This window comes from Haliotis rufescens, unplaced genomic scaffold (genome assembly GCF_023055435.1).
Source record: "Haliotis rufescens isolate VD_foot unplaced genomic scaffold, xgHalRufe1.0.p SCAF_1, whole genome shotgun sequence".
NCBI lineage: Eukaryota > Metazoa > Mollusca > Gastropoda > Lepetellida > Haliotidae > Haliotis > Haliotis rufescens.
Genome location: NW_025963779.1, coordinates 59,057,373 through 59,084,432, shown reverse-complemented (window position 1 = coordinate 59,084,432; position 27,060 = coordinate 59,057,373). Strand labels below are relative to the sequence as shown.

General features: G+C 40.4%; 1 long non-coding RNA gene across 1 annotated transcript in view; it reads left to right on the top strand.

Annotated features, from left to right (window-relative positions):
• LOC124131499 overlaps positions 1–27,060 on the top strand; it is a 121,566-nt gene that overhangs the window by 84,156 nt on the left and 10,350 nt on the right. The window contains exon 2 of the long non-coding RNA XR_006860660.1: positions 12,904–13,062. This is a non-coding gene — a long non-coding RNA (uncharacterized LOC124131499). The remainder of the gene's footprint in view (positions 1–12,903; positions 13,063–27,060) is intronic.

Genomic DNA, 27,060 nt, shown 5'->3' with positions numbered 1-27,060 from the left:
AACAGCTTCCTTGACACTTAATTAACAATTGCTTACCATGCAATGCACAGGTCTTCCACCATTGAATAACTTGAGTGAGACGATCTCTAACTAAGTTGTAACATCTGGCATGTTTCTGATTACTGTGGTGCAATTCAACTTCATTCTATGGTTCGTTGATGGTTGATGATGGATGATGGTGGATGATGGATGATGGATGATGGTTGATGGTTGATGGTTGATGATGGTTGATGGTTCAAATGGTTTAATTTGCCATACTGACTTCAGAAAATGCGTGATTTCATATAAAACATGGACATGCCAAAATGTCAATTTACAAATCAATAGCGTGTGTGTCCACCTCCAGTTGCGATGCAAGCAACATATCTTCGTCTCATGGAATGTACCAGGTGTCACACAAAGTCCTGTAGGATATCTGTCCATATCTGCTGGAGCATGTTTCAAAGTTCCTGGAGTGTCTGTGGAACACGCGCCGATCCATCTCATCCCACATGTGCTCGATTGGTGAGAGATCAGGGGAGCGGGCCGGCCAGGGGATGACATTCACATTGTTTTGTTGAAGGGAATCCTGAACAAGTCGAGCAATATGAGGCCGGGCGTTGTCATGTTGAAAGGTAATGCCTGGGCCATGACGACGCAAAAAAGGTAGAACAACAGGGCCGATGATCTCGTCGCTGTAGGGCTGTCCATTGAGATTTTCCTCTACCACTATCAAACAGGTCCTCTGTATTGCTGTAATCCCACATCATACCATAACACTGCCGACCCCAAACCAATCTTCTTCCATGATTGACGTAACATTTACCTCGACGTGGGTACACTCGAATCCGTCCATCGCTGTGGCTGAGGTGAAAACGAGACTTGTCAGTGAATAGAACTTGTCCCCACTGCATGGCCGTCCACTGTAGATGTGCTTGACGGTGGTTTCATGTCAAAATGGGACGTCTGGTGGGTCTTCTGGCGACAATCCCTGCACATCTGAGGTAACGACGTACGGTTTGTGAAGATATTTGTCGAAGGCCAGGGATGCTTCTTGCAGTCACTGTTGGAATCAATTTTGTAGGTGTGTTGTTCGAATCCAGTTGTCTTGTGGATTATTGGTTACGCGTGGCCTGCCACTCCGAGGATGGTCTCTGACTGCATTCGTCTGTTGCCAACGTTGCCATAAACACCAAATGGTGTTTCTGTGGTCATTAAATTGTCTTGCAATATCACGTTGACTCGATCCTGCTTCAAGCATATGATAAAGGCCATGATGATGGTGACCATTATCAATGGCCAACAGTGTGACAATGATCTGGTGGGTGACTTGTGTTTAATGCTTCTTTGAACAATAGTTCAGTTATATAATGGTGTATCACCATATTGTTTGTAGGAATTAAGCCCAAAGTAAACCCAATTCTGTGGTCATGCTGACAAATCAAGAAATATCCATGGAATGTGGTGGCATGTGGTCCTGTGTACAGCGCATAGGTCACAAACCAAGTGAAGTTAAAGCAACGTTGGCCGCAGAGACTTCTTGGATGGGTGAGCATCTTCAGGCAGCTTGACACCTGAGTGTTTCCAGGGCTTCTGTCCTGCCCCACAATGAATCACATGTAGCACAGTGGTGTCTGTTAGACAAATAACAATGTTCGTAACATGCCTCTGTTCTCCCAGCTGTGAATAGATACCTGGTTAGATGAGATGGTAATATGACTGTTAACTTTCCAGCACCTCACAGTCATTTTGGGTTGTATACTCCCCAGGGAGATGAGAATGAAAATCGAGAGCACACTGATCCATTGACTGGGGTAATAATGATGTAGTGCCATGAGCATTCACTTGGTTATGGAATTTGGTGCATTATGAATACATTCATCATTATAGAGTTAAACTAGGAACCAATCCACTGACAAGTGGATCCTGGCAAGGCCAAGGGACACAACTCTTCACATTTAATTTTTCACCTTAGTCTTTGACAAATACCCATTGGGATCAGCCCATCCAAATGCCCAACTGATTTATCTTCATGAGGCAAAGGCGTTTACTGACTGTAAAAGTCCAGTTTCCACCCTTGCCAAACTAGGCTGGAATTTCCAAGCTCGTTCGTAGCTCCACCAATGGCTATTATGAGTTATGTATCCCTATTGACCAATCAGATTCAATGTCTCATATCACTTGCATTTGCTTCAAACAAAATGATGGCGCCCAGTCAAGACGATCTTATTGATAATCAAAATCACTATTGTAATAAAATGGATGTTACACACAAAGTGCATCAAATCACTTGAGCACCTTGATTAAAAACATGAAAAGATTTGCAAAATATCTGTCGACGCCCAGTTGAAGGTACATATATATGCTTTGCAAATCCTGCAGTCGACCGAAACCTGCACGTTGAAATCTATGTTGTCCATGAACCAGATGTCTAGTTGATTACACAATTTTGATTAGACTTTGCATAGACTTAGTCGAGACAAAATGTAACTCTAGAATTCCAGTTCGGCAAGGATTGAAACTGGACTTTTATAGTCAGTTAACACCCTTGCCTCTGGAAGATGTACAGAGAGTTTATGATCATCATGGTGATGACAGCTAATATGATAGGTGTGCTTAAAGTCATATGAGTAATGATCAGAAACACATATACAATAGTTATAAAGTCTGGTGCTGCTCTCCTGAGAGGATGTGTTTCGGAGACCTCTCAGACAAATATGTCCTCCAATTCCCTATAACCTACAACTCCTGCAATGAAATTGTCTCGACAATCATTTCGTATTTGATCAGAAACCTCAAGGGGAATTTCATTGCCTAGACACTAAATACAATATTTACACTGCAGTTTTGTTCATGGATCATAGTAACAGCTTACCTCATAGGCCATTAATACAGACAATGACATATTTGCTTCATTATTACATGAAAAGGATCATTCATAGCTCAACCTTAGATGTAGGAGATCTCATCTGCTTGGTCAGGGTGGGTTGAGTAGGTGCAGTAACAGATGGATGCACACATACGAACTGTCACAATAAGGTTAAAAATACTCAAATAGATCACTTAACAAATTATAACAGGTGCCTGTTCTGTAGCCAGTGGAGGAGTTTTATGGAACTTTAAATAGTAATTTAGTTTGGAAATGTCACCATTCAATATTTCCATATTTCCAGAGAGGTGAAGCAGTTGTTTATTTATTTAAGAAAAACATGTGTAACTGTTTGTATTTGTTTGTTGTTTAACGCAACACTCAGCAATATTCTAACTGTACAATAATGGCCTGTAATTGATGGAGGCAGGACCTTGCTTGCTTGCTGTTGGTATTAATTTAGATATGAATACACAATGCTATTTTGAAAGTGGTTCAATGTAACAAATGTTATATTTGGGATAACACTTTCTAAGTAAAGTACAGATTCGAGTACTGTTTTGGATTGTGTCTGATCCAGGATTCAAACACACACTCCCAGAGGGAGGCTCCTAGACTACCAGTTGGCGGACTTTAAATTTTGCCTCGGTGGCTGAATGGGTAAGATTGCTGACTTTGTATGCTGGCGATTAGGTGCCTCACTCTGGCAGTGTGTGTTTGAATCCCGGATGGAACTCAACCCCAAAAAGCACTAGAATCTGTACTATACTAAGAAAGTGTTATCCCAAATATAACATTTGTTAATTCAAATACAGTAAAGTATGGTTATAACACACTCAAGGGGACCACTAATTTAAAATCATTATAACCATAGCTTGTTATAAGCATATGTACAACATCTGAACAGCAAATGGACGGGACCAAGAAATAGTTTGCTATATCCATCAGTTTGTTATAAGAGTGTTTATTATAAACATATTTTACTGTATTCTTCATAAAATTATATTAATCCTTAAAAACATTTCAAGCAATCTGCTGAATCAATGGATTGTTAGGATTTGCCATCGTGTTGACTTATAGATGTTAATCTACAGTAAGTATGATATCACTACAGTAGCTGGGTGTTGAATCTATGATGGTGGGTAGACCAGCATGATATCACTACAGTGGCTGGGTGTAGGTTCTATGATGGTGGTAGACCAGCATGATATCACTACAGTAGCTGGGTGTAGGTTCTATGATGGTGGTAGACCAGCATGATATCACTACAGTGGCTTGGTGTGGGTTCTGTGATGGTGGTAGACCAGCATGATATCACTACAGTGGCTGGGTGTGGGTTTTATGATGGTGGGTAGACTGGTATGATATCACTACAGTAGCTGAGGGTGGGTTTTATGATGGTGGGTATAGACTAGCATGATATCACTACAGCAGCTGGGTGTGTGTTCTATAATGGTGGTAGACTGGTATGATATCACTACAGTAGCTGGGTGTGGGTTCTATGATGGTGGGTATACTGGTATGCTGTCACTACAGTAGCTGGGTGTGGGTTCTATGATGGTGGTAGACAAGCATGATATCACTACAGTGGCTGGTTGTAGGTTCTATGATGGTGGTAGACCAGCATGATATCACTACAGTTGCTGGGTGTAGGTTCTATGATGGTGGGTAGACCAGCATGATATCACTACAGTAGCTGGGTGTAGGTTCTATGATGGTGGTAGACCAGCATGATATCACTACAGTAGCTGGGTGTAGGTTCTATGATGGTGGTAGACCAGCATGATATCACTACAGTGGCTTGGTGTGGGTTCTATGATGGTGGTAGACCAGCATGATATCACTACAGTGGCTGGGTGTGGGTTTTATGATGGTGGGTAGACTGGTATGATATCACTACAGTAGCTGAGGGTGGGTTTTATGATGGTGGGTATAGACTAGCATGATATCACTACAGCAGCTGGGTGTGTGTTCTATAATGGTGGTAGACTGGTATGATATCACTACAATAGCTGGGTGTGGGTTCTATGATGGTGGGTATACTGGTATGCTGTCACTACAGTAGCTGGGTGTGGGTTCTATGATGGTGGTAGACCAGCATGATATCACTACAGTTGCTGGGTGTAGGTTCTATGATGGTGGGTAGACCAGCATGATATCACTACAGTAGCTGGGTGTAGGTTCTATGATGGTGGTAGACAAGCATGATATCACTACAGTGGCTTGGTGTGGGTTCTATGATGGTGGTAGATCAGCATGATATCACTACAGTAGCTGGGTGTGGGTTCTATGATGGTGGGTAGACCAGCATGATATCACTACAGAAGCTGGGTGTGGGTTCTATGATGGTGGGTAGACAAGCATGATATCACTACAGTAGCTGGGTGTGGGTTCTATGATGGTGGTAGACCAGCATGATATTACTACAGTAGCTGGGTGTGGGTTCTATGATGGTGGTAGACTGGTGGGGATGATGACTGCCATGGGGTTACCCAGTATTGTCAATGGCTTCCCCATCCAGCTCTAGAGCTTCACCTCCAGGGCTGTGCTTACATAACCCTCACCAACACCATTCTTTTTACTCCAAACCGCAACATGAGATGTTTATTGTTCAGACTGAAAAGCCTTCAGAACCTCCACTGAGACTATCTGATTGTAGAATATCTGTGTAACTTACACCGGACCAGTATGTACAATTGTTTTAACAATCTGCATAGTAGTGGCACTGTGTCTGGGAATGCTACAACACACAGGAGGTGGATGGGTAAAACAGGGCTGGGTGAGTCACACTACTCATCACGCCAATGAGCCAAGAAATAATTATTTTAACCTCAAAACTGCTGTTAACAGGAAGATGCCAGTTTACAACTTATTACAAGGAAAAGTAGATCGTGTTGCAGATGCCAAAGTTGCTTCACCAGTCTGATTGTGTCATACCCAGAGCGACCATAATGATAGCAGTGGAGTGATTTCATCTGTTTTCCCATTGCCCTACTTCTATAGTAAATCTATGGTGATTACACAGGTGAAGGCTTGTTTGTTCTTCATACAAGAACACGTGAGATGTCTTTACCTCAGGTTTGCCAAATAACAGAGACAACAATACTTTTTGCAAAATCAACAGAAAAAATGGATTTTTCAATCAGATTTTAACCTAACGTAAACATGACCTTGACATTGCTCTCAAGGTCCCTGCTCTATAAAGGGAAATGGATGCAAGTCATTTTGGAGCACATGATAATGATAGTGGTGGTCCCAGAGGAGGGAGTCTGGAGATGGCCACCCCTCTTTTTACATCTGATGACATATTGTATGCGCATTTCCTACCACGATAACATGTTTATTTGGTTGTTAAAGTTTGTTTGTTTGCTTGTTTGTTGTTTAACGCCACACTCAGCTATATGGCAGCAGTCTGTAAATAATCATGTCTGGACCAGACAATCCAGTGATTGACATCATGAGCATCAATCTACAGGACATGATGACATGCATCAACCAAGTCAGTGAGCCTGACCACCTGATCCCATTTGTCTCCTCTTAGTATAGCTAATGCCTTTTAGGGCAAGCATGGGTTGCTGAAGACCTATTCTAACCCGGGTCTTCATACGTGGTTGTTAAAGTAAAATTATTAATAAATGGCCAAAGTGGATCCGCGGTTTTGTAAAATCTTTGATCTGATACACTTTCCTGTCATAGGATACATACAGTATACTACGGTTATTATAACAAACTCAAATGGAACTCTAATTTAGGTTGTTATAACTGTAGTTCATTATAAGCATATATACAACATCTGTACGGCAAATGGCCAGGACCAAAAATTAAGTTTGTTATATCCGTCAGTTCGTTACAAGCGTGTTCGTTATAAACATATTTTACTGTTTTTTTATGGCAAGGTTTGCAAAAGGAACATGCATGTGTGTGTGTATCTGCTTGCACAAGACTGGACTAATGCCCGTTTTATAGTGCTGGCCCACTGAAATACCATGCCGCAGCTTAACATGGATACCCCATTCAGAAACAGTATACAGACTCTGAATCGACCAGTCCTTATTTTAGCCCCTTAAAGCTGCATGAGCGCCAGCCAGGGTAACAAATGCCATCTTTTAATGTCTTTGGTATGACCTTCCACTCTCTCATGTTAGGACATGAGCTCCATCATCTATAGTGAATGGTGCCAAACCAAACATACTGAACAAACAAAATTAGGGATCATGAATATTTTGGGGGATGATCCTTAGCTTTTTTGTTCAGTATACATATCAAGTAATTTTACTGCCTCACTGCCTCACTCACTCACCCTCTCACTCACTCACTCACTCACTCACTCACTCACTCACTCACTCACTCACTCACTCACTCACTCACTCACTCACTCACTCTCACTCACTCACTCACTCAAATACTCACTCACTCACTCACTCAAATACTCACTCACTCACTCAAATACTCACTCACTCACTCACTCATCAAATTATCAATTGACAAACAAGGCCTCCAGTTTATTTGCCATGATATTTCATATTTCATTTAATGTTGTAGCTGTACTTAGGATTGATGGTCCCTGTGGGGATACCAGGCCAGAGTGGAACCCCACAAATACTTTGTCTGGTCCAGAGTGGATTTACAGGCTGTCATATATCTGACTGCAGCAACAACAAACAAACAAAACTATCATGATTTATGGCTCTATAAATGAAGAAACCTTTCGTATCGAAAAGCCTTTAATGTCAGACAATCGCAAAAACAAGCAATGACGCAATCCATGCATATCACATTAATACATATGTGTAGGTTGATGGGGTACTGGGCTAAAAAGGACAGACTGTTTCATCTTTGGTCATCAGAAGACAAACACTTCATCATTGTTTCCACTCATTCAATTAATAACCTCTCAGGAGAGACAAATTCAGAATTTATAAGATCATAATGTTAGGAAAGATTTTTTTCTTTCATCATCTTGCAGATATTTTTTTGTGATCTGTTAGATGGGGAAAATAAATGAGGGAAAGAAATTTTAGATTATTTGGTTTGTTGTTCAGCAAGTTATCTGAATATTCCTCCGAGGGTGCAGTGCTAAAAGGGTCCTGAACTTGGTGCATCATGTAAACTAAAGTACCTATTGTGCTGCAGTAAACCAAATATATTTGTTTGAATAAACAAAATGGTGAGGTGAGGTAAAATGGGGAACCATCTTTAAACTTGTTTTGGTATGACACAGCCAGCAATAGAACCACTGACCTTCTGCTCTCCCGGCAGATGCTTTGTCCACCAGACACATGGAGGCGGTCAAAGATATGGCAGACGCTTTATCCACCAGACACATGGAGGCGGTCAAAGATATGGTGGTCTTGGGAAATTTGTCTTGTATGGTTATTTTAGTCATAGTGGCGTACTACCTGACAGTTTCCATCTATATTAAGATGACTTAATTGGCTGTAAGGACATGTCAGTTAACATTCTCCCATGTTCTAAGAACAAAATGAATGATTTGGTTTAGCACCTCTTCTAGCAATATTTCAGTGTCATGGTCAGCAGCATGTGGGAGGAAAGCTCAATGTGATGCAGGTCTTAGATGTTTACCACCTGCTGAAACCCACAAGCATGGGTAAAGTGCAGACAATCCAAGGATCATTATCAGGGAAACTAGGATTCGAACATCCAATCACTGTATCCTGCTACGCCTTATGGATATAACGCTGCACAGCAAATTGTGGCATCTTAGATTTAGAAAGTGGCCACCAACAAGAAGCAATGTTCCTGATGCAGTGACCCAGTGTTACCGGCTTCTTCCCTACCATCATTTGTAACCCTAGTTTTGTTAATCATTGGGTAATGTACTGGTAATCTTAGCATTGCAACATAAAGACTGCCTCCACACACCGCTATGTAAGTGCAATAATCTCAACCAACCAACGAAACACATCTTCCCGAGGCAAGTGAGTTAACTGAGTATAAAAGTCCAGTTTCCACCCTTGCCGAACTAGGCTGGTATTATGTAGTTACATTTTGGCTGGACTAACGAGTCTATGCATAGTCAAATCAAAATCACGCACTGAAATCGAAATCTGGTTTGTAAGCTGTCGTGCAGATTTCGGTTGATTGCAGGATTTGCAAAGCATGTGCACCACCAACTCGTTGTCAACAGATATTTTTCCAAATCTTTTCATGTTTCTAATCAAGGTGCTCACGTGATTTGATGCACTTCGCGATGTAAGCCCTGTTTTATCACAATATAGATCTTGATTATTGATCAGGATCGTCTTGACTGGGCACCGCCGTTTTGTTTGAAACAAATGCAAGTGATACAAGAGGTGGAATCTGATTGGTCCATAGACAAGGCTTAGAAGGGACATAACTCGTAATAACCACTGGTGGTGCTACGATCGAGCCCAGGAATTACAGCCTAGTTTGGCAAGGGTGGAAACTGAACTTTTAAAGTCAGTTAACTCCTTGTCTTGGGAAGATGACGAAACAGGCCCAAAATGCAAAACAGCAATGGAAACCTGGATGGATCACTGTAAACCTGTGATGACAGCATCTGTTCACAAGAAGGGTTAGCATGTCCTTCCCCATTGCTGTCTACTCATATCCCACTCAGTAGCTGATCACTTGCTTGATAAAGCTACTATCATGTATGGAAATGTTGCATTTAAGGAATAACACTATTGAAATCTGTGTCTGCTTTTTGTCAGTGCTAACACAAAGCACGTTTTCACATGGACACAGCTACACCAACTTATGTCTGATGGCAACAGGAAAACTAAATAAAATCTTGATTCTTGTTTAGCACATGACTGTTACAAGTAAAGAGTGAAGAGGAATAAAATATAGATTTTATACTATTCTTATACTTTATGAGGAAAACTGTCTGTTTCGTAAATAGACATGTGTCTTTAATACTGAAAATAGGTGCATCAGAAATGTCCTAAAATCAGAAATTATTTCCACGTGGCGTTTCAGGGTAGAAAGGGTTAACGGTAAAACAATGCTTGTCATTTCTTGCACATGGCTGTTGCTGAAGAGACTGGTAGACGGCTCCAGAAATATGATTATACAGCTATACCCAACAGGCAACTGTATCAGTTAATGGAATTAACAGAAATATTTGTCGTGTCAGCATACAGGCCGATGCAGTGTAATAATGTTTATATCTCCTGAAAATAATGTTGTAATGTTTAATTATGGCTTTTTCTTGTGTTTCGTGCAGGTTTTGTTTGCAGCTTGTACAATTTATTAATCATCCCGGAGATCAGATCACTTTGATCACCCTGACTCAGTGCGATGTAACATGCAATATGTTATTTACATTACAATGGCACATTCTATTCAATATGAATGTGTTTGGATAATATTTTTATGTGTTCAGTATCCTGTGGCAACAGTATTAGGAATGAGGAACATGCACTGACATGCAACATCGATCATTATGACAGGAGTGTAACTGAAGGGATTGAACAATGTACAGCGATATCACTGGAGTCAGCGGTAGTGTAGTTATGGCAAGCTCACAAGTTAGTGACTGAGTGAGTGAGTGTGGTTTGGTTTGGTAGATGAGTGAGAGGGTTGGTGGGTAGGTTGATGGGTTAGTAAGTTAGTGGATGGGTGAGTGAGTGAGTGAGTGAGGTTTGGTTTGGTTTGGTAGGTGAGTGAGTTTGATGGGTGAGAATGTTAGTGGATGGTCGGTGAGTGAGTGAGTGAGTGAGTGAGGTTTGGTTTGGTTTGGTAGGTGAGTGGGAGGGTGGGTGGGTTGATGGGTGAGAATGTTAGTGGATGTTCGGTGAGTGAGTGAGTGGGTGAGTGAGGTTTGGTTTGGCTTGGTAGGTGATTGAGCTAGTGGATGGGTGGTGAGTGAGTGAGTGAGGTTTGGTTTGGTAGGTGATTGAGCTTGTGGATGGGTGGTTGATTGATAAATTGGAGTGAGCTGGACTTCACACCATGTTCAGCAATGTTCCAGCAACAGGACAAGACACGGGGCATCACACACTGTACTCATATAGGGAAGTCATGGAGTGAGTGAGTGAGTGAATGAATGTGTTTGTTTTAATGATGCTATATACAGTATTTTAGTATTATCACCTTTGAACAGACACACCAGCCACCCATGCCTCATACATACAATATAGAGAATGAAGTGGAATATCTTGGAACATCTGTGGAACCCCTGGTTTCCATGTACTGGGTAACACTATGAAACTTGATGTGTGTACCAGACAATTGATGCTATTATCTCATTAGGACCCTGTGTAGGTGGAAGTGGCAGTTCACCATACATTAATTCAACCATTATGCTAAAAGGCAACATCATGCTGTCTGTTATCAACTCATGTTTGTCTACACATAATCCTTTGAATGAGTAATGCAGTTAGTCTCACACTCTGTACTTGTGTCAAAGGAGCTTTCCTTGTGTAATTGTCACTATTTAATCTCGTGATATTTGTGTAGTCATGACTATAAACCAGTTCTTTTAAAACTGTTTGTGGCATTGTGAAAATGCTTGAAAATATCATATGAACCATGTGTAGGAGAAAAGTCCAACTAATAAGTCAATACATAAAATAAAACAGTGACAAAAAAATTTTCAATAAATAATCTCTACTAAAGCAGAGCCCACTGTACAATTAATTGCAATGATATCAGAAGCATGTGTTTATGAATCACTCTCAAATAGTGATATAGTGATGATACATGGTGTTCACAAAACTTCCAGGTACCCTGCCCCACTGGTGGCAACCATCTCATACACATGCAAAGGCAAGTCAATTATTCACCTGAAAAAACAGGAAAACGTATGGTACCATTCAAAATAGGGAATTGCATTGGACATTATTGTTGTCACTGATGCTTCAAATTTGGAAATGTCCTCCACATGTCTACCATAAAACTTCCTGAAAGCTGGGATTCCGGGGTAAAATAGGTCTTCAGCAACCCATGCTTGCCGTAAAAGGTGACTATGCTTGTCGTAAAAGGCGACTAACGGGATCGGGTGGTCAGGCTCGCTGACTTGGTTGATGCATGTCATCGATCCCAATTGTGTGGATCGATGCTCATGATATCAATCACAAGATTGTCTGGTGCAGACTCAATTATTTACAGACCACCATCATATATAGCTGGAATATTGCTGAGTGCGCGTTAAACAACAAACCAACCAACCAAACCAACTTGAAAGCTGGGGCGGTGGGGTAGCCTAGTGGTTAAAGCGTTCGCCGAAGACCCAGGTTCGATTCCTGACATGGGTACAATGTGTGAAGCCTATTTCTGGTGTCCCCTTAAAACTGAAAGTCCTATATGATTGTAGTTTATAACAAAGTTATTACTACTTCTTGTTGTGAAAAACAAATGCTTCCTGTATCAAAGCTTTATAACATCAAGTATCGTGGCTCTAGACAGCCTGAGAACCAGGTTAGTATTTCTGGTTTTGGTTACCAGTCTGTCACAGGTGTCAAGGTCAGCGCAGAAAGTCCAATGGCTCTAAGAGAGTTGATTTATAAGTTCTCAGCCTCGTACAGAAAGACCTGACCCAAAGACTTTAAAATGATTTATCTCATAACCTTATCCCCTGTCTCAGTGACACACCTTTGGCGGGAGTTTGTCCCAGTTTAGTAGAATTCTTTCTCTTGACTGTACCAAAATGTTCTCCACAGCTATGACATCATTGAGTTCTGGATAGAGCGTTCTTCATGTTGGGGAACCAATGAAAGTCTGACAGAGCCAGATCAAGAGAATAGGTTGATGCTGAGTTCAGAGTCACATTCATGGATTGTAGCCATGGCAATGACTGATTTGTGCTTGGCGTATTGTCCTGATGGAAGAGCACACTTTTTCTCAGCTTTCCACGTCTCTTAGGCTTAATTTCATCAATAGTTGCCTAAAAAGTGCAGCATGATATGCTTTGTTTATTGTCTGCCCTTTTGAAAGATAGTCCACCATGATGACCATGATGGCATCTTCGGCACCCCAGAACAAGTAGGTCATAGCCTTTCAAGTCTGTGCTTTCTTAGTTAGTGGTGATGTCAAATACTTCCATTGTTTTGATTTTTATTTGAACTCAGGTTTCATCCACAGTCAGTCAATCGCCTGCCAGTCATCACTATGTCATGGATTCTCTGGATCACTTCTAGTGTTGCTGTCATCACAGGCCTTCCTAGACAGCTGTCCTCTTCAAGCTCTCCTTGCCATGCTTCAAGTTTGCTGTCCATCTCATTACAGTGGTGGGTACAATGTGTGAAGCCCATTTCTGGTGTCCCGTGCGGCGATATTGCTGGAATATTGCTAAAAGTGGTGTAAAACCATACTCACTCACTCACTCACTCACTCACTCACTCATTACAGGGGTGGGTACAATGAGTGAAGCCCATTTCTGGTGTCCCCCGCGGCGATATTGCTGGAATATTGCTAAAAGCAGCGTAAAACCATACTCACTCACTCACTCATTATGGTGGTGGGTACAATGTGTGAAGCCCATTTCTGGTGTCCCCTGCGGCGATATTGCTGGAATATTTCTAAAAGCAGCATAAATCAATACTCACTCACTCACTCATTTCTGGTGTCCCCTGCCATGATATTGCTGTAATATTGCTAAAAGCAGTGTAAAACCATACTCACTCACTCACTCACTCATTATGGTGGTGTAGGAAAGGCATTGTTACCTACAGTACTGTACTCAAATCTTCATGGATGCCTTTTAGTGTCAAGCACTTTTTCTGCAAGTTCTTGATCATTGCACATTCAATAGATCACAGACCCCTGCATATTTAATGACTTGTCACAGCAAAACAAGGGCCGGTGGGGTAGCCTAGTGGTTAAAGTATTGGCTTGTCATGCCTACATGACAACAGGCAGATAATAAAAAATAATTCATTTTTAAATAATGATTTGACCCAATTCTCAACAACTATTAGTCTGATAACTGTCAAACTGCATATATCTTCGGATGTTCTTTGGTTTTCATCATTATAGTCCTATTCAACTCAAGGGGCGGTCGGGTAGCCTAGTGGTTAAAGCATTCGCTCGTTACGCCGAAGACCCGGGTTCAATTCCTGACCTGGGTACAAGGTGTGAAGCCCATTTCTGGTATTGCTGGAATATTGCTAAAAGCAGAGTAAAACTCACTCACTCACTTACTCACTCATTCACTCACTCTCTATTTAACACAAAAAAATTCTTTTGGGGTTTATTTTCAACTTGTTTAGGGTTTAAGTATTCAGAATATTCTTCTCCGAGTGTATCCATGTAAACAAACTTCCGTACTCACACATGAACATACTATCAAAGTTATGTATAAATGTCACTTAATGGTGGTGACATTAGACCCTACTCTTGGGCTTCTGTTTTCCTCTTCAAATTTCCATAACTCCTTAATTAAAAGCAAATTTACTTCCTTGTCTTCAAGTTCTTTTTCCTTAGACCTAACGACTGTTCCTAAGAGACCTACTGCAGTGCAACTGTTTCTTTTAAAGGTCTACTGCAGTAAGCTTGCATTTTTTTAAATCCAGAGTTGGTGCCATAAGACTGGAAAAGCTAATAACATTCTTACTAAGTGTCATGATGCTTTTTGGAATGAAATTCATTATCTCCTTTCAAAAACCAGAAGGCAAGGCCATGGGCAATTTTGTGTATTGTTTTCTCTTGACTGGATACAAGCTGTAAGTAATGATAATTTTCTTGCTAATATATGTGGGTTAATTGATAAGTTCTGTACTGCACATACACTGAACTGCAAAAGAAACATCACCCCAAGTAACATTGCATGAAAAGTTGTCATTTAAATATCTGGGTAATTTTTGTCAAAGTGTCTAAAAAATGTTTCTGGAAAAATGAAATTTGATAATAAAAAACAAAGCAGATGACAATAAAACTGATCACCCAAACGCATCACGGCAATGGCCATGGTAACCCGATGCATGTGAATTCCGTGCAAATTGAAATGCACATGCGTTCTCCCATTTCTTGCCCTATAACAATCCACCAAGATTGGATAACATTTACTCGTTATTGAATTGCTACCACATGCCAAGATTGACAAGAAAGCCCTTGGATGATTGCAAGCTGGACAAACCGCCCAGCAAGTAGCCAATGCATTTCAAGTCAACGTAAGGACCATACCGTCAACACGGTACCAGACCACCAACACTACAGATGACGGTCCATGTAGTGGAAGGCCAAGGGTCACCACCCAACGTCAGGATCGTCAGATTGTGCGACAGTATCTTCAAGATCGCTTTGTTACTGCTGCAAAAATTGCTCGACAGACCATAGGGACACACCAGCGACACATTAGTGTGGACACCGTGCATCGATGATTGACGAGCAGACACCTCCACTGTCACAGGCCACACCAAGGCCCCATTCTGACACCACGTCATTGCCGGGACCATCTTCAGTGGGCAACACAGCACCAGCATTGGTGCCACCAGCAGTGGAGAAGAGTCCTCTTCTCAGACGAGAGCCGTTACTGTATCTCAACAGCAGATGGCAGAGAGAGATTCAAAGACGGCTGAATGACGTCCGACCAAGGCTGACAACTGCAGCTGAACTGCATCAGGCATTCCTCAGAGTGTGGGCTCAAGTGCCTATGGCCTTTATCAACCACCTCATCCATTCCATGTAACGATGTTGCACGGCAGTCATCACAGCACATGGCTGACACACGAGATACTGACTTGTGATGCTATTTTCTCAGAGACTAGTGTTGTGTTTCACTTTCAGAACATTTGACACTTTAATTTCAACTTTGATGATCAGTTTTGCCAAGTTTCATCTTTTTGATATGTCTCAAAGAGTGTTTACAGTGTTTGGACAAATAAGGTTTCTCATATATCTATTCATGGTGATGTTTTTTTTTTTGCTGTTCAGTATAGAAGAAATTGCGTAATAGTGAAATGTTTTGTTGTGGACATTACGTGATGTCACAGAGCTATATCAGCAAAATCTTGAGTCAAATGAGCAAATTGATTCACTGTGAGTGACTGAGTATGGTTTTACGCTGCTTTTAGCAAAATATCAGCAATATCACGGTGGGGGACACCAGAAATGGGCTTCACACATTGTACCCATGTCGGGAATCGAACCTGGGTAATTTGCATGATGTGCGAACGCTTTAACCACTAGGCTACTGACTGCCCCGAGAGATAATTGAATGAGGTGGAACTTGGGTAGTCCTGTCATGTGAGAGTGAGTTATCAGATTTTACACCTCTTCTAGACCTGTACTGGAAAGTACGAAGTAGGCTACCACAAAATAAGTTTGGTATTTTGATCAACTGAGAGGAACCTAAATTCAACAACCCCAAACTCAACTGAGTAACCAGTATTTTTATTTGCCTGCCTGTATTGGATGGATCAGAAAACCTAATAGTCGAAAAAAAAAAGATAGGAATTTTGATTGATAAAATAATAAATGACACTGGAATATTTGATAAAGAAAACAAACTCATCTCAATAAAAGGATAATTCTTGTACTACAATATCTATAAAGTAAATATTGGATATTTTCACAGTTAACATTCACTTTTTCCTTTAAACACAAGATCAAAATAATGTCAATCAAAATGAAGGAAAAAAATAATCATAGTCCCATGCCATATCACAAACAAAGACCTGAGGACATCCCATTATGGATCACGTCAGAACAACCTTTCATCCAACCAATCAGAGTATTGCTTACCAGATCAGGAAAGTGACAATCTGAATATGTTTTCAAATCATGCAACCTCGAAAGATTTAACATGGGGTATTCCGAACAACAGTTACGGGCTTCATGACTTAATCCATACAATCTAGACCATCTATTTGCCACCCCAGAATGTTTTTTTGTTCAGTTTTCAAATTTTTGATCGAGAATATGTCAAAATATGTTTCAAAGGGTAGACACCAGTTTGAAACTGGTGCCGTAAAACATGAGAAAGCTGCCTTCTGATTGGCTAATGTTGAGTTCTTGTCAGTCATTGGTCTGTCAAAGTATGGTAAATGTCGGTCTGACGTGACTTGTAACGGGATGTCCTCAGATCATTGTTTAGCGGTAGCAAGAACTAAGATCAAATTTTAATGAGATTGCATTCTACAAAAATTCTATCTTAGGACTGACATCTATACTATCGCAACCTATGTTAAAGTACCGGTATGGGAGTTGAGATCATCTCAGCACTAATATCGCTTCGTGGAACAGGGCACAGATTCACAAATGAAAATTTATTTCTATCTTGACCAAACATATCTAATCTGTTGGAACAAAATCATGTAATCCTGACACAACTATTTTATTTGTCTTTTATCTTTGCTTAAGCCTGAATTTTACAAAAACACACACACAATCGATTCAGTTCAGTCTCATAAAGTCATTTGTCATGACCTTTTAATAAAAAAGGTAACCACTATCATGTTTTGTTCATACCATCTGGCGCTATCAATAAAGTGCGTCACATATTCATTGCAAATTGCATCAGACAGACCGAAATTGATATCAGTCTACAGAAGAGCATGACAGTTCCGCCAAATTGTGGCTACTGATTGATCGGTGGTGGAGTGTGTCCTGGGACAATGCAGTGGTTAACGGAAACACCATCTTGTCCCCAGAACACACACCCATCCCCAGGGAGACATTTCGGTTTGATCAAGATTTTTGTCATTGGTGGTGAAAAATAGAAATCCTAATTGAGGGGCAGTATTGTGCTACATATTCCTTATACCCATATGCAACTACTCCCAGGGGTGATTTCAAATTGGAAATTGACATGCCTCGAGGTGAGTAAAAACAGAGCACCCCCTGGTGACAAGGACAAAGAGAGAGGCACAGGGAATACCAAAAAGGAGGAATTCTGCTTGAAGGTGCGACAGAGTTGACCAAAATCATGGATGAACCAGAAAACCGGAAAACATGATATTGGCAGGATTAGTAAGGACCTTGAGCAAAAAGGCACTGGGTGTGCAAAAAGTATTGATGATATTGGCTTGTCTGGAAGAACAAGAATCAGTCTGTCACCTAGCTCTTATTGAGTAAACATGAAAAAATATTTCAAATTTATTCTGGTAAAGTTACCATATTTAGTGAGTGAGTTGGGCTTATCGCCGCTTTTAACAGTATTCCAGTTATATCACGGCGTGTCAGCTTAATGTGGGAGGAAAGCCCGAAGTGATGCAGGTCTCAGACGTTTACCACTTTGGTGAAACCCACGGGCATGGGTATGGTGCTGACAAACCTAGAAACATAATCGGGGAGAACCGGGATTGGAACCCACAATCATAGGTTTCTAGCGTGCCCAAGGGACCCAACTCTGCACATCGAATCGCGGCACCTTAGACGATATTTAACCAAAGGTGTTGAATGTGGTTCTCTTGGGCAACATGAGCAGATACCCTGTCATCAGGAGGAATGTGGCAGATCCAGTAGGGTCTTATCTGACAGGGTCTTTGAGAGTCAGTTGTAAGGGTGTTTTGTGATATCAATGTAGACTAACATCTGATCTCTGAAATGAAAACAGTTGTTGAATTATTTTAATGAGATATAATAAAAAGGTGACCAGCCTTTCAATTTCAAATGCAGTTATCTAGATTTGCCAAATATTAAACTTGGATGTGATGTATTTGATATATTTGTTTCAAGGCCTGTGTGACAGTTTAATATTGATGCATCACAATACTCCATGATGTAATAATTGATGAAAAGTGAAAATATCAATAGTTTCTGCAACATTACATTCTCGATAGGCATCTGAGAATGAATAATATAAATATACAATATCTGTAAAGTTGTTTGATACAAAATGCAAACTGTTTGAAAAAATGTGGTACTTATTCAGAAAATGTATATAAATTAGGAGATAAACATGTGTTTTGTTTTTTTACCTGCCAAACTTTTTAAAAAATAAATCAGATAAATGACAATCGCTATTGCAATTCTTTTTATTCCACTATTCCACCAAAAGTAACAAATGGTTCGATAATAAAAATATCTGACATAAAACACTTTATCATATAATGGGTAGGTTTCTCGGCAGGATAAAGCCAACGGATAAAAACGATATCCGTTGGGGTCATATGCGGATAGAGATGCAAATACCAAAGGTCAAGTAGGACTACTTTCACTGTTTATAAACAAACATGGCGTCGCCCTCGTCATTCGGCGATCGAGTCAGATTTAACCATCGGGAATCTGGATAAACTACAGGGATAATTGCTATCATTATCAAACGAACAGTCTAATATACTGAAAATCAGTGTCTAACCGTGACGTAGCTAAGGCATTTTATAAGTTTTGGCAACTTTCGAGATATAAATTTCGAAACAATTTTGCGAGGGTACGAGGCCTAGCCAAGCGGGATTAGTAGCCATATCTGTGCTTGTAGACCTCTGTGGCTTGAAACCTTCTCCACAAATCAAAATGGTTGGATTCGGCCGAAATATGTTTGAACTGTTACCTTGTTTCGATTTGTCGCTGTGTGTACATCTGACTACACTTCTTAACATTATGAAAGGACAGACCGACTGTCAACAACGTCTGACCGTGGCCGTGACTCATAGACTAGGGTTAGAGTAGCTTCCCTTTGACAAAGGGCAGTTACTCTAGCGGACAGACCGATGGATTGCCACGAAAGGCAATTAAAAATAACTGTTGTTTTGCTATATATGTTGCTTCGCCAATGTATAAGAAACAGATTTCAGTTGGAACTATATTGGCTACTGTCACAGTCCTACTGACACATCACTTACCCTGTGACGTAATAGATATTAATGCGTGCATTCCAGGAAAACTCACAATGTTTCGGTAATGTTTGTGAGAGAGGGAAAGCGATTTTAAAGCACAGAATTAAAGAATGACATTATATGATAAAGAGGTTATCACGCTTGTGTGTTTGGGGATGGTAAATATCCTGTATTAGGAATAAACACTATGTATTTAGCTCGCCAAGGCTCGCTAAATACAATGTTTATTCCTAATGCAGGATATTTACCATCCCCCAAAACACTCGCGTGATAACCTCTATATCTTCAGTACACTTTTAAATAATGGAAAACAGAGAAAAATAGAAATTAAAAAGCTGTGTACATCAAATTCACATTATCATTGAAACAAAACAAGTGATGCCAGACCTTTTTTTTTCAACCTACCAACCTAATTAAATCACAGCCATAAAGTTTCAGAGTTTTTTACCTCGTGACCAAGTGTTTCAGTAATGGTATCTGTAAACCCAAAATAAAACTGGCTTCATTTGTTTCACTGCTTTATCAGAGAAAAACTGACCAAAAAGTGTTACGGCACTTAACACAAGAGTTGGCCAAACCTACATTTTTAACCACAAACATGCGTACACTTTGAAAAAGTTTAATAAAAACTGTAAACACAATACAAATAATGCCATATAATATATATACAGGCAATGGGTCACACAACATGGTAATGGCTCATAGCTGATGGACATAGATGCTGACATGGCTATCCCATATAGGTCGTAAACATTAACATTAACACAACAGACAAATCTAGAGTGGATATTTAAGTTTTGTATCCATACTGGATACGAAACTGAAACCATGGTTTTGAACACATGTGCTGACAACTACTGTTGGTAAAACCTATATATATGTTATCAAGCACAAACGTGTACACTTTAAAACAAATTAATAAAAACTTTTAAAATATAGCAGGGATGAATATTTTTAGTTTCGTATCTGTACTGGATACGAAACTGAAACCATGGTTTTGAACACATGTGCTGACAACTACTGTTGGTAAAACCTATAAATATGTTATCAAGCACAAACATGTACACTTTGAAACAAATTAATAAAAACTTTAAAAATATAGCAGGGATGAATATTTTTAGTTTCGTATCTGTACTGGATACGAAACTGAAACCATGGTTTTGAACACATGTGCTGACAACTACTGTTGGTAAAACCTATAAATATGTTATCAAGCACAAACATGTACACTTTGAAACAAATTAATAAAAACTTTAAAAATATAGCAGGAATGAATATTTTTAGTCACTAATCGTACTGTAAACGAAACTGAAACCATGGTTTCGTACACATGTGCTGATAACTGCTGTTGGTAAAACCTAAGTTATCAAGTGCAAACATGGACATTTTGAAAAAAATTAATAAAAACTTTGAAAATAATACAAATAAAGCAGGAATGAATATTTTTAGTTTCGCATCCGTACAGGAGGTTCGTACACATGCGCCGATAACTACTGTTTAGTTCCACAGTGAACACAAAAATAGCAGATTTCTTTGTAATAAAACCAACAAGGTAATAATACCTCTATATCCCCTGTAACTGGCGATGGATGATTGTCATGAGACCAGTTATTGACAGTGTGAAGAGCTGTTAGGAACAATAATGTACCGGTCTTGTTTATAGGACAATTTAAGGGGGTCCTAAATCATCCTGGAATCAGCCCACAGAACCAGGTTCATTGGTGCAATGGCTTTCTGTACAGAATCAAATAAATAGTGCCAGTGACGTTTGTGGTCTGGTTTATGATCACATCATACCAGCATACAAAGATGTAATCATTATTTTCCGATATTGGTCAAGTGGTGTCTTGAAGCACACAGGCACTGTTCTCAGTCTGCTATGCCTGTAGAGCCTCATTTATCAGGGGGCACGGGTGGCTCAGTCGTCTAAGGTGCCGCGATTCGCTGTGCAGAGTTGTGTCCCTTGGGCATGCCAGAAACCTATGATTGTGGGTTCGAATCCTGGTTTGCCCCAATTATGTTTCTAGGTTTATGTGCACCATACCCGTGCCTGTGGGTTTCACCGAAGTGTTAAACGTCTGAGACCTACATCACTTCGGGCTTTCCTCCCACATTAATCTGACACACTGCGATATAACTGGAATACTGTTAAAAGCGGCGTTAGACCCAACTCACTCACTCATTCACTCACTCATTTATCAGTGTGGGTGGTTCTTCATTAAAAATGTTCATTATTGGTTTTTTAATCGAACCAATAATATTTTATCCCTGTATCCAACAATCTCATTAAAATCAGATCTTAGTTCTCGCTATCGCTAAACAAAGCTTTGTTTAGCGGCAGCGAGAATTAACTTAGATCTGAATTTAATGAGATTGTGTATCCAATGAACTACAATCGGATTATTAGAAGCTGTATTTCCAATGTATAGCATCTTTCTGTTGATAACATCATACTGGTTACATAAGAGTGACGTCATCGTTAAAGAGTGTGAGTGAGTATGGTTTTACGCCGCTTTTAGCAATATTCCAGCAATATCACAGCGGGGGACACCAGAAATAGGCTTCACACATTGCAACCGTGTCTTCGGCGTGACAAGCGAACGCTTTAACCACTAGGCTACCCGACCGCCCCCATCGTTAAAGAATGTTGAAGCGCCACTCACATTCATATTGTGATGCGTCTTAATACGAGCCAACCTATTGTAAAATCTTTGACAAATTCACTATGCTATGCGTTACAGTTTTTTATCCCCTGCCCCAAAGAAGTTGGCGGGGGATATAGAAATGGGTTCCGGAGCATAACTCAGAAACTGTTAAATATTTCTCTACAAAACTTTGCATGATTACTAGACACATACTGAACTGGTGTCTTTTGCTATTTAGGAATTTTATAAATTTTTATTTTTTACGTTTCCATGGCAACAAGTTGGACTTTGGTTCTATAAGGGTGGTGTTCGTTTCCGGAGCATAACTCAAAAACTGTTAAATACTTTATTACAAAACTTTGCATGTCTACTAGGCACATACTGAACTGGTGCCTTTTGCTATTTAGGAATTTTATAAATGTTTATTTTAGAATTTCCATTGCAGCTATTTTGACATGGCCTAAGAGACCATAACGTGTTAAAATGGCGGGGGATATAGATGACTTGTCGACTAAATGCTTGTTACTGTTGAAACTCATTGTCAAGTTGGATAAATACCCCCCCCAAAAATATTTACTATCGTTTTTCCAATCAAATCAATATTATTTGATTCCTGTAACCATTATCTACAATCAGATCACCAAAACCCACATGGAATACAAGCCAACTTATAAGTTTTCTAATTCAAATCAACCCATTTTCTCTAGTTTAATGAAATCATAAATTAGCAAAGTTCAAAACTAAAAAATAAACACTATGTTTTCATTCAAAATAGAACTACCGGTTATTGCATTTTGTAAATTTTCTTATTTCAAGAATATTTTAAGAAGATGAACCTCAAATGATCCCAGAAAAACAAATTTTAAACTTTTGTCAGTTGGGATACTGACAAAGAAAAAATGGAAAACAAGAAATTCAAAAATCCTAAATGATGAGAAACAATTGTTATGAAAGGTTCACAAATAGAAATCTTTTGGGGCTAACATTCTATTCCATTACATCTTGTAAAGTTGCTCGCATGTTATGGCAGAATGCTTTCAGATAGACTCCAAGCAGGACATGAACAGAAAGACAAATTAGGGAAACAATTAAAAAACCCACCAAGGACAAGTGTACAATTACTTGTGTAATTCTAGTTTAAAAGATCAGGACAAGTTGTTCACACAATTAATCCTGCTAGACATATAGGTGGTAACTTTTCGAGTAATTAGATTCGGGTTGCATGAAAGTTTGTTTTCTGCTGGTTCATCACTTTGCTTACTGACATTTGTGTAAATCAGTCTTCCGTTTGTTTCCTTCAAAGGAAGCCTTTCATTTTTTTCTTGTTGAAATATATACTGAACCGCAAAAAAACTGCGAGAACTGTGTGACTGTGAAATATGGTTTATTCACAAAGCGGCAGAGAGGTCAATTATGATAAGTCTGAGACAGTTCATGTTTTGCATGCACATTGACCACAGTCCATGGAACGTTCTTGCAAGTTCTTGCTTTGGGCGGATCACACACATGGAAATGGTGGGGTGGGAAATGTCAGTACCTCGTATGCCCTCCCTGGGTGTTCAACACAGCCATACACCTACGGTACATGGGAGTGTAGCAGGCGGTTCACGAAGGCCATAGGCACCTGTGCCCACACCCTGACGAAAGCTGCCTCCAGATCAGCACAAGTTCTTGGTGTTGGTACCACCTGGTTCAGCCGTCTCTGTATTTCATCCCACAGGTGCTCGATCGGGTTTAAATCCGGGCTCATAGCCGGCCATGGCATGGTTTTGATGTTGTGCTGGTGCAGGAAGTTCCTGGTGAACCTGGCCGTATGGGGACGCACGTTGTCCTGCTGGAACACATGGTTCTGGTGACGTGCGAAGTAGGGAATGATGTAAGGTCTCAGGATCTGGTCAATGTAGCGTAGCGCTGTGATGCCATTCCCCCTGCCAGCGCCAATATTGTGAAACACATGAGGGCCAATTCTCTGGTTCAGGCCTATAGCACCCCAAACCATGATGCTCTGACCACCCCACGGGTCTCTTTCCACGACACAATGGTCTGTATAGCCCACACCCCTCCTTCGCCACACCCTCACTCTCCCATCAGACGTGGATCCACAATACTGGCTCTCGTCAGAGAAGACAATTGTCCTCCATTGTTGATGCCGCCAATGTCGGTGTTGTGTAGCCCAATGCAGCCGTGCCTGGCGGTGGCGGGTCATGAGGATGGGCACTCGAGCGGGCCGACGGCAATACAGGTTGTTGGTAGTCAGCTGACGTCGTACCGTATCGTGACTGATCGGTCGCCCTCTAGTGCCAATGGTGTTTCGAGTTGTCACACTGGCTGGTCTGAAGCGATCCCATAGGTGTTGGCTGTGGATGAACCGATCCTGCCTGGGCGTGGTCACTCGGGGGCGTCCACGTTGGGCGCGGTCTGCAGTACTGTTTTTGATGTTGTAGCGCTGCTGCAGACGGTGGATGGTGCTGACGTGAACATTGAAAGTGTTGGCCACAACCTGGGACCGTTGTCCAGCTTGTAATCGACCAATCGCTTGTTATCTCTGTTATGTGGATAATCGAGGCATACCTGCCGCATCAAAATTCCGAGTGCCAGAAAGGCAGTTCAAGTTGATTTTTATACCCATAGCCTCCATGAGTTACACGTGCATGTTGGTGTCCACGGCAAAGAATGGTAACTGTCACCCACGGCCTTGGACAAGGCTGCGTTGTGGCGACTAATTTCAGGCCTCGTTGTATCGTTCGATGGAATGTTTGTCTCACCAACGCATCAGGACGTCACAGAATATTCACACCTACAGTCTTGACATATATTTTCCGCATTTTACCATATAAAATTTATATTTTACAATCTCATGTTTCTTTTGCGGTTCAGTATATGATGTGACAGAATAAACTTGTCATGTTTGGCCATGTTTTAGATTAATATGTTTATTTTTCTTACTCACAAATTAGCTTGTACAAAGTTGAAAAAAATAAAAAAGAAGATATTGTTTTGTTTTTATTTATTCACAAATTAAATCGGATTGGTACTTTGTTTTTTGATAGGTTTGTATCTTTACTTACAAATTGGCTATGGCAGGTTGAAATAAAATTAAAATGACAGTTTCATGTTTTTTACTCACAAATTGGCTTTGGTAAGTCAAAATAAGATTTGGATAATTATGCTTACTATGCATAAAGATTCAGAGTGACAGACAAACAGGATGACTTCAACTTTCCCTTTTTGTCGAGCAAAAGTCCAGCAACTCCAGGCTTTTGTGTCCATATTTTACAACTTTTGAAGTACAATGGAGCATGTTCTGCCTACAAAAGTTTCAAAGACTCTTCCATACAACTCTTGCTCAAAAGTTGTTTGATCAAGGTTGAAACATTCAAGGCCTCGGTAAAGCTTTCAAAAAGTCAAATTTGAAGCATCAGTGACAAAAATTCTAGTTTGACTCCACTATATCTTCCTATGTTTCTTCAGGTGAACAATTGACTTGACCTTGCATGTGTTTGTGATGGGTGCCACATGTGTTACAGGATATGCTCACCTTTTCACAAACACCTGGTATCTTCACTATTTGATAGTGATTCATGGACACATGCTCATGATATAGTTTGAACTGTACATTGGACTCTGCTGTTGGGACAGATTTGTTATGAATATGGAAAGAGTTTTGCCTCATATTTACACACAAATTACATTGATTAGGCTGCAATTAAAAATTCATAAGGATATTCTCTATGACTGGAAGTCCCATATACCGTATTCGACATAAAAACCGCCCAGGGCGCTCTCAAAATTAGAAAAAGGGGGCTCTTATTAGAATATAATTTTGGTGAAAGAGTTGAAAGATCGTAAATTTTATGGTTTCTGCTGACAGCCTGAAATGATACAAAAGAAAAGTCTGTGCGTATTATATACGACAGATATATTTTTCCAGAATTTAATTGCCCGTAATTAAGGGTGCATATAACACAGGAGTGCGTATTATACACGAATAAATGTACACGAATTGTGTACATTGATCAGTCGGAAGGGTGCTAATTGGGATTGTTCACTAGCCAATATATTGGAAAATATCGCTGTGGGCGCTTATTAGAGGGGGGCGCTTTTTACGTCGAATACGGTAACATCATAGGTCCAGGATGGTCATAGTAAATTTAGGATCCCACTGTGTACAGTGCCCTGAATATTATCTACTTTACTTGCAAAGCATTTAAGTGGGTTGGTCGGAAATAATAATGGACTGTCTGCTCCTTTTAGTAATGACATGACAAATGAGATGCCAAAGCCTAAAATGGCTACTGTCAAACTCATCCTTGAATATATCCAGATGACATCTCAAGAAGCATTCCTGGTATGTCTCCACCACCCTCCACCTCCAACCCCCACCACACAAACACACCCCACATCCCTATCCCCACCATAGGCAGAATAGGGGAGATAGGGGTCAAGCAATGTGCAAATGGGTTGTGATGTCTCTAGATGGGTCTTCAGGCATATGCTCCTTAATGCAAGCTATTTTGTATGGATAGCATGATTAGCAACAGGAAGAATTTCACGAGATCTTGCAGACTGAAATATGGGTAAGAACAGTTACAGTGAACCATCCAGTATCTCTACTTCTCTGTCATATCATTGAAGCAATAGTGTTCATAAAGCAGAATTGACACTAATATGATTGACAAGATTCAGGAAAAACCTCGCTTTCGAAATGTCAGGCTTGCATCCCAAGTACCAAGTCGTCAGACTCCCCATTGTTCTCGGTGCCTTAGGTTTGGTACCTCCCAATCTGTTGAATGACATTTGGGGGAGTACCCGGGTTTGCTACCAGGAATACAGCCCTTCTGACAATCTGGATAATGCAGAAGGC